At 23.6% G+C, this 10,615-nt stretch overlaps 1 protein-coding gene across 1 annotated transcript in view; it reads right to left on the reverse strand.

The window, feature by feature from the left end:
- LOC129611781 (allatostatin-A) overlaps positions 1-10,615 on the reverse strand; it is a 64,578-nt gene that overhangs the window by 45,962 nt on the left and 8,001 nt on the right. The window lies entirely within an intron of this gene.

Here is a 10,615-nt window from a genome sequence, read left to right on the forward strand (position 1 = left end):
AAAATTGAATTCGATTATCTTACATTTTATTTAAATAAAATTCGTTTATAAATAGCATTTTATACTTGAGAACAATAAAACAACTCGCGGCACGTATTTATAAAAATTTTTTATATCTTTTGTTAAAGGTTAAATTTTTAATTTTAGCCTGTCACATTATTCCCAAAGCAATTACGAAAACATTTTTAACAAAAAATATGAAAATTTTAAATTTTTAAGTCTTCGCGTAAATTGTGCTCTATGTTTGACATAAACTCACATTTTAAAGCGACTTTAAGAGAAATATGAATTAAAAGTTAAGAAAATTTAAAATTTTTGATTTTGTGCATGACATTCATGGTGGTGCAAACATATTGGAAAGTATTTTAATAATTTTAAAATTTATTTTTGTTATCTTTGACTATTTCATGTACTCGTAAATTTTAAGTGTCAGAATTTAATCCGTTTTTAGCCGATTAGCAACCGATAATACTTCGATTTTCCCATAATTTTCATTCAACATACCCCATTTCTCTTTAAAGCTTAACCCTCCCTCAACTGTAGAATAAAATAATTTTAATTAAATACAAAGGTTCCCCCATGAAACGAGTATCCAACCATGAAAAATCTCACGCCGAATAATAATTTTATATACAATATTCTATTGCCGTATAATATTTAGAATAAATATTTGAATTCGAAATGAAGAAGAATTATAATAAATTTTCTTTATAAAAATTATAAAAAAAAGTCCTTTTAAATAATCGGTGCGCTTAATTTAGTCTAGAAAGGAAAGCAAAAAAAATATATATCCGCCTTATATTTGAATAAAATACATTAATTTCACCTGTTGATTTTATACACACATACATACGCATTCATTCAAGTATGTATAATTTTTTTTATTATATACAACCATACATAGTACATGTATAATCTTATGTTTTCTTATTATACTCGTAGCACAAAAAAAAAACGAAAAGAAGCGAAAATATATTTTTATATTCATACGCATAATTTAACATGAATGTTTTCCTTAACAAAGGTAATTACAATTTTAATTAAGAAAGCTAATATTTGTATATATGTATACAAGTGCTTTGTACATATACATTTATATATTTTTTTTAGATATAATTTAAGGTAATAAGAAAATCTTCCATTATACAAGTAGTAATATAGGAAAGAGATCAATCTTCTAAGGCTGTTCACATAGTTCAATCATAGTAGCAAAGGAAAATAAATTAAAAGGATAAATATAAAGTTTTTATTCCAGAATAAAATTTTTCTTTAGTTTCCCACTACAATTTTAAATGAAATCTTTGTATTAAATTTAAGAAAAACTTTTGTCTAATATCCAAAAAAAATACTGTCCATTTAAAGTTGAATTTTACTTCAAAAAATTATAAAAAATTTTTTAATATTTTTGAGATTTTTGTAAAAACGAGAATAAGTAGAGTTTGCCCTATTAACTTTGTCATATCTATAAAGTCTTACCATATCAGAGATTTTTCGTGATAATACCGGCCTTATTTTCAATCATTTATGGAAAATTTCAGCAATGTAATTTCAGTATATTTTACGACCAAATACTTATTACATTTTACTGATTTCAGTAATGTACGACCAAATACTTATTGAATTGTATGGTGATCACCACAAAAAATCAAAAAATTTTCAAAGATTTTCATTGCACATAACAGCTTTAGTAATATAGTATATTTGCTTTGCGAAGTGCGAAATTTCGATATTATAGAATTAATAATATTTGAGATATAGCCAAATAATTTTTGAAAAATTAGAGCTTCTCCTCGAACTCCTGCCTCGATCACACCCAATTTAAATAGAATTCCGGTATTTGCAGTTGCGAGTACCGTTATAAATCAGTTGAGAGAAGCGGATGGATAAAATTCTTAAGTCGACTCAGAATTCGACGCTAATTAACGACGCTTATGTCTATATCTAAGACCATTATTTCTTAACGTTACAAACGATAACGCAAATTTATAATACCCTTCGAAATTTCGAATGAAAATTAAGTTTTTTCTGTAAAAATATGCATAGATTCCTTTTCTTATTCAAGTAGAAGTATTTTTAAGTAGTTAATCAAAAATTACCGAGAAAAATTATTAAGTACAACCGTGGATCAGTGATGAAATTATTTGATTAACTTCTATATTAACTTTTATAAAATAATCAACAATAATAGTAATAGTGATTTAAACGTAACAAAACTGATCTCCGGGCTCTTTCGAAATGCACAATATATAAATATATATACTTCAATTATTATAAAATTATTTGGAAAGGATACAAATAAATTATAATTTCTATGAAAATAATCATAGTAATTTTATTATTTTGCATAATTTAACATTGATATCAGAGGCCAAACTATTATTTTACTCTTAAAAAAATAATAATATTATAATGTTTTTGATAAATAAATAAATAAATATAAAATTCTTATGAAATGATGTTGTATTAGTTTAAAAGCTATACTTATCCTTATTTTATAATGCAATAATAATAAAAGTAGCAACCATTATCTACGCATAAAATAATTGCCCATCTTGAATTAAATTCATTAAATTTTATTCCTATACTTAGTATTTATCGTCACAATTTAAATTTAAAGAATTTTGGATTAATAACGCTATTGATTTCTTAAAGAATAATACATTTATCAAATGCTTTTTAATGTATGAGGCCATTACCCGAACTAATTACAAACATAAAATTCAATTAAACCATCATACATGAATATAGGCGGAAAAGAGATCGAAAATTTACATTGCACCAAAATAGACCAATTATTTTGTGCAATTAAATCTATAAAACAAAATTATATATTCGATATTTAATTTTCAAAGACGAGAACAACGCGATAAAAATAACGAAATATCATAATTTTTTATGTAAACTTGACATTTTTACTATAATTACGACATTTTGCAGTCATGACGTTCTCATGCTATGGCGTAATATTGTGTAATTCCAAATAAACAATGAAGAAAAAATATTAAATACTCTGAAAATCAAAAAAAAAAAAAATACCATTGTTACGAATGAAACGTTCATCCTTTTTTTCTGATCTTTTTTTTTTTGTTGCAAAAATTTTATTACAGTAAAATTTGTTTTACGTGACTGAATTCTATAATTTTTCCTCCTCATTTTCATAGCAGCTCTTATATGTACACTTTTCATTTATTGGAATTTTTGGTCTTTATTTATTGAAATCAATTTGTAAAAAAATAAAAGACTTATTTTTAAAGGATATTCAATTGTCCGCAAATATTAAATTTATTATTTGAATAACAGATGGTTATCCAAACATTGTGCGTTTAAAAGAGGGAAATTTTTTTTTTGTAATTTGACGCCAGAAAATGAGGTTATTTAAAAAACAAAAACTTTAACGAAAATTTAAAGCAAAAATTTTAAAATATAAACGAGATTATGAAATATTGAATTGATCTTATTATAGTACGTTATACGAAGAGATACGAAATTATTTCAAAAAAAATATGCCAAAGCTTATTACTAACACAAAAGATAATGAATACTTACGGAATAAAATAAATTGTTGTTTGAATAATAATATTAAGAATAAATGTCGGCACCAGAAACATGCACAATATAAAAACAACGGCAGAAACCAACGTAGAGAACAACAAAATAACCATTATGGTTCAGTAAATATAGGGCGTTCTTCTAAAAACAGGAGTTCAGTCACTAGTTCGCACAAGGCCAACATGAGAGGAAGATTTTTCTAACTCAAGTCGTTCTTTTATATACTCATATGCTTTGCATCTGTTTGGCAGTCTTATAAAAAGATTTTCGACATAAGAATTAAAGACACATGTGACCGACGGGGAAAATAAATTTTAAATACAATTTTTAGCAGAATTTAACATTTACTTACTACAAATAAATTATTAATTGAAAACTGCAATCTTTGACAGCTAACCAGTCGAATTCCGTTTATGAATGAATCGTATTCAATATGAATGACCTTAAAATCAATGGTGCAGCAAAATATATATTTCAATTCAAATGTTAATATTGAAAGTATAACAAAATTATTAGTCCGAACCATTGGGTTTTTAAAGACCAATTTCTTCAACAATATTTTCACAAACAAATTAATTATTATTTTAAAACTCGAACTTTAATTATTATTTTCTAATTACTTGATGAATTAGTTCTACATATAATCAATTTGAATTACACACATTTCTATAAATAAAAATTAATTATAAAAATATTTTTGTTTATAAAAACTATACATTAATAATTTAAATTTATTTTTAAATAACTACCAGGGGGGAAAAAAACCTTATTTTTAATTACATTCAAATAGTAATTGAGTATGAAAATAAAATTAATTTTAGTGGGAGTACAAAACTCTTCTAATAACGCAATTCTAATTTTATTGAAATTTCATATATTTAGAAGTTTATGTCTAGGTCTACCCACAAAATCAAAAACAATAGTGTGTAATTGATTTAAAATAGTTGAAATTTGAAGAAAACATTTCTTAAAATATTAAAATCAAAATAAAAATTTAAAAAATAAAAATATCTCGCCATTTAATTCCATAATTATTTTTAAAAATTTTAAATTTTCAATAAAATCACATTCAAAAACTAAAACAATAATTCTACGCGTAAAAAACTCTTACATTGGAATTTTTTATAAATTCGCGTTTACTTACTAAAAAATTTTATTTACGTGTTCATGCATAAAATCTACTTAATCATTTTTTTTTAATATAAATCAATTCTATACACCTACTTTAAAATTATTTGACTTCAAGATAATTTTAAAATTACAAAATTTTCCTGAAAAAAAAAAATTTATCATCAGCGTAATTAAGCAGAAACAATTAATAATTAGGTGTGAAATAAAAATAAGAAGATTATTTTTTTATTTGCTAAAAATGTTAATCTTTTTAATTTTATTCAGGCGAAAATCACAGAAATCCAATAACTCCTTCCTATATTATTTTAATTATTTAGTTTACATTTAATATTATAAATTTTATAGGCATAACTATGTGTGTATAATGAGTCATGGAATTTGATTTACGTAATCTGCTTAAGGGGACTGAATATTGTAAATGTGAAGGTTTTGTATAATTTTGAAATCATGAATTTGTTCACATTATTCAAAGGAAATTTCCGTTCAATAAATTAATGATTGTGGTAACAAATTTTCTTCTTCTATATCTTCTATATATAAAACACAAATATTAATGATAAAATCAATGATTTTGTTCATAATATAGAAAACTTTTAACTTTAATCCTTCCAAATATTCCCAAATGTTATAATTTCAACATTTAAAAGGCAAATGATTTTGATCGTTAATAATAAGAATAAAATAATTATTTTTCCTAGAAAATATTAAAGTAATTTCTTAAAAATGGCAAATTTGTAACTAAGTAGCTATTTAATGAGATTGAAAGTCATTTTATACAGGATATAGACAGTAAAAGAATATAGATAGTTACCTATGTTCGAAGAATATTATAAATCTCTCACTCCACTCATAACGCTTAGAGCTCACAGACTGAAATATGAACACAAGAGTATTTTTTTCAACAGTGTCGAATTCTGAATCAATTTGGCCGTCTGATGTCTGTCCTTCCGTCCCAGTGATAACTCAAAAACTAAGTGAGTTTATAAAGTTTACAAAATATTCACAAATGGTTTTCTATATAGTAAATGTTAGAACTCAATTTAAATTGGATATAATCGAAGCAGTGATTTGGGTAGCTGCCATACAACTTATTAACAATTATTGGTTATACATATATTATCAAAACTATAGAAGCTACAGCGTAGAAATTTTACACGAACTAATTTGGAATTATGACCATTATTTTTGGCAAAACTTTTTGAGATTGTATGAGCTTATGCAGCACTTACTGAATAGCAATGTGCATATTATTGAGAAAAAAAGTAGTCGTACGAAGTAGTGTGACACGGTAAACTCTAATAATTCTGGTTTTACTTTAACAATTAACTAAATTTTTAAAAAAGTAAAATAAATCCTGACCTATAGCATTTAATAATTCAATTTCATAAAACAACTCCATTTTAAAAACAAAATATTTCTTATAGAGTACACATAAAATAGGAAATCACTTAACTAACAAAATATTAATAAAAGCCCATTTAATTATTGCATGGTTAAAGCCTGACCATTTTACAAAAAAAAATCTCAATTAGACATAAGAAAGTAAACAAAATAAATTAAAATTGATATCCTTAAAATATACAAAAAAAAAAGGAAAAATATACAATAAAAAATGACATTTCGTTCATAAGAAAATCACACACATTGCATGTACATATATATGTACATGTATTAAATAGAACAAATATATTCACATAATAATGTAGATTTATACTTGTTATGTAAACATTTCCGTTAAAAGCTCTGTACAAACCAATTTGTTTTTGTACTTCTTCCCTTTTAAAATTGGCTACAAATATAGATACTTGCTGGATTATAGATAGTAAGTACTTTTTTATTAAATCACGTTTGATAAGAGTACAAAAAAAATTTGAGCAGAAATTTAGTAATACGTGAACATAATCATTGCAGTCATAGTAATAAAATAAGATTATTATTACTGAAAATTGTTCTAAATGCGTGACCAGTTCCCTTTTAGAAATTTAAATTTTCCTTCTCGTCCTTTAGCTGTACGAAGGAAAGGAATCAATAAATTTAATTTCACTTCATGAGGAATTTCTCTTTTAATACTTAGGACGATGAGTACTAAAAATATTCCAACATAAAAATTTAAAATCTTGAAATACCAGACATGCTTAATCTATTGAGAAGATACGATTACTTGCATTTGGCCAAATAAAATAAAGCGAAATATTTTTATAAAAAAAAATAGATGTAAATAGCAACTTACAAGATTTTTAAATGCATGCATAAGTAGTCAAATAAATTGTTCAAGTTCAATAATAATTAATCGAGGTCAAAAATAAAGGTCTTAATCGACAATTTTTCAAAAAATCGGGTTTTTTACCAATAGTTTTCAGCCTTATGCTTCTTTCATAAAATGGTATATGGAACAAGTAAAACCTTGATTGTGTAAAGCTTTCATGTAAATCAAAATAATTTACAATACTTTAACCCTTTCGTTTACCTCAAATAACGGACAAGAGAAAACATTACTTGATTTCAAAAAATTCCAAATTAAAATAAAAGTTCAAATAAAAATTTTTTGTTTAACAAAATGATCCTAGAAGGAAAACTCAACTCAAATTTAATAAATACCAATTTGATTTTAATTTACATAATGTATGTACGTATATTCTCCAATTCTCTACAAATTTTAATTGTCTTCAATCGGAAGAACCGAAATAAATTTTTAACATACAAAATTTACATAACAGATAATAAAATAATATTTTCAAATAATTCAATTCAAGGCAAAATAAAAGGATTTTCCTCAATTAAATTGAAATGGGTAGCACACATGCATAACATAAAGTTATTCATATGTGACTAATTAAAATATATATAGGTAAGCGTTTTAAGTAAATAACACAAATTTAGATATATGTATAAATGTTTGTACATACACAACATACATGTATATAGAAAAAAGTTTTATTGACCTCGAATTTATTTTATTTTATTATTTAGTAACTAGACACACACATGTGTAGAAATACAAAAAATTCACCCAAAATATGGAATATATGTATGTATGTATGTATGTATATATGCACGAGTTCATAATAAAGTATAATAGTTTTTATTGAATGGAAATTTTAAAGTTTTCATCATTAAATTTTATAAAATTCTTTTATTTGTGGTATGCGTAAGGCGGCAAGTCATAAATTTGTAGTGTGACTGTGAATATACATACGAACATAGATTTGAAAACAAAATATAATTATTACAATCTCAGATGAATATATAATACTAATATAAAAAATTAATTTTTTGTAAAAAGCAAATGTTATTAATAATTTTCCTTATTTTGCACTCTTTTAAAAAATGTGCTTTTTAATTTCACACCGTGAGACCATCAGTCAAGCTTTTGCTTTTGCATATCCTATTTCCTGGCCTACAGAATAGAAAACTGTAATTTCATACGAATACTGTCGAAAATCTCATTTTTCTAGAACAAGATTTTTTTTTGCTTATATCCCCTCTTGCCTTTCAGTTTTTTATTATTCTTCAAACTTTTAAAAATGTCATTTTTTGACAGCTTATTGTTCCGAAACAACAAACATCTTTTACTCTCACTTTTGAACAATTTGAGTTCGTCTTTACTTGTCATTGTCATGGCTTATCCAGAAGGTATGCAACAAAAAAATGTGTTAAAAGATTAATTTAAACAAAAACAAAAACCGAAACCACTACATTTCACAAATTTCAATTATTAAAACGAAATGTGCTTCTATAAAAACCATTGGTTTACTACAAATTCATTTATTATATTATGGCACTATTATTTAAGTCACACATCAACACGTGATTTGAATATTAATTTTTTTAATATTTTAATGTTTGCGAAAATTTTATTTTGCTTATATTCTGTGAAGTTTTCGGTTTTTGATCTTTTTTATATACAACGAATTTATAGTGAAATTAATTTCTTTTTCAAAAATTCTTAAAAATTATATAAATGGTTTCCTTAAACCAACCAAAAGTTTTGTAAAAGAAAAATTCGTTTCTTCTTTTAGTTTACGTAAAAGAAATTTATTCCCGAGAGTAAAATGTTAAAAAAAATAGTATGTTTTTTGAATTTTAATATTTAACATTTTTAATTAGTAATTTAAATGAAAAATATTTCAAATATTACTTGAATGCAATAAATATAGACTATGTTCATTTTGTGTATAATAAAGAAATTTAATTAATGTACATTGAACAGTCCTTGGATCAATTTCTATTCTAAATAATTGTGCTTTTGAGGTCACTAACGATTATCCTTTTAAATTATAAATATTCAAAGTCATATTCAAGGTATAAAAGGATTGTAAATAATTTTATTAACTTTTTGAAATAAAAGCATATGCTGAGGCTCTAATTTTTCATCTATAACTCTTAAATTGCTTGGCATTGAATTTCTGTTTTATATTTTATTTAAAATAAATAATTAATAAAAAACAAATGCGTTATAATTTTATGCGAATGTACATTTATGGTTCTACACAATTGAAAATTTTGTTTAGGTTTTTTAGTATCTCATAAATTCTAAAAAAATATTTAATTAATTTATAAAATTCAATGGCAGAGCAATAATTTTCTTCAAATACTTGAAGATAAAAATACTTTTAAGATTATTTTGCTTCAAAATTCAAAATGAATAAATTTGAGTAATTATTTATTATTTGATTCTAGTAATTGTAACAAAATTTTAGAAATTTTTTTTGCTTTTCGATTTTTGATCATAAAGAATCTTTACGCTTCTTACATTTCATTTAAAATTTTCTGGTACACGATATAAGTTTTTGTTAAAAGGTTTTCTAATTTATATTAATTTGAAAAATTCAATTTCTTATGACAATTGTAAAATTGACGACATTTCTTCCTCAATTATTTGCTATAACATCGTATTTTTTAATATTAAACACTATGTAAGCGTGATTCACAATGTTACAACAAGTTTCAATAATTATAAACTAAATTTATACAAACAATTGAACAATGATTTATTGAGAAACCCTTACACCCTTATTAGAATCAAGGAGATGGATATATCACTTGTACTACTAAAATTACGAGAAAGTAGGGAAAGTATATTCTGAAATTCGTAATTTATTGAGTTATTATTATGAATCGCACTTGCAGTGTGAATAATTGTCAAAATTTTGCTAATGAAATTTTCAAACAAAACATAAATATCATGTATTTTAGAATGGTTAGCTTTTAAAGACAACTGTTATAAAATCAGTAAGTTTGTCCAAATTAAGATTTTTCAAGTGAAATTCACAATAATCCGCTTTATCCCTGTGTAATTCACAAATTCCAAAAATAAATCATAATTTATTTAATATTTATTATACACAATTTAATAAAATTTATTGTTAAAATTTGTTACATAAAACAAAAGAAATAAAAATATTCAATAAATTTTAATATTTTATTTTTGTTCATTTACTTGTTCTTTTCTTAAAATTTAATATGTTCAATATTGTCATTATTATACTGTTTGATATAAAAACAATTGTCAATTTTCTTTATAAAGTGTTACCGAATATTTATAAATAACGTACGTCATTCCAAAAATGTAATTTTACAAAACATTAAATTGGCTTTTTTGTATTTTTATATATTTGTGTTTTTACTACAATGCTCTTAAATCTTGGAAATTTTTTATTAGAGATGTGAAAAAAATAATATTTATATACAAAGAAAATTTTAAAATTATGTACACAAACACATAATAAGTTCATAAATATTATTTGAATAAAAAATTGTATGTTCATGTTACGTAATTTATTAAAAATTTAAATTATTTTAACATAAATTGAGAATATGGAAAAGTAGATGAATTGAATACATATAAGGATTCTAAGGTTTTAAGTAAATTTTAAGAAATTATATAAATAGACTTATGTATATACAATGTATGATGTAATATCTTCTAATATAC

This window comes from Condylostylus longicornis, unplaced genomic scaffold (assembly GCF_029603195.1).
Source record: "Condylostylus longicornis isolate FDR11 unplaced genomic scaffold, ASM2960319v2 ptg000055l, whole genome shotgun sequence".
In the NCBI taxonomy this organism is placed as follows: Eukaryota; Metazoa; Arthropoda; class Insecta; order Diptera; family Dolichopodidae; genus Condylostylus; species Condylostylus longicornis.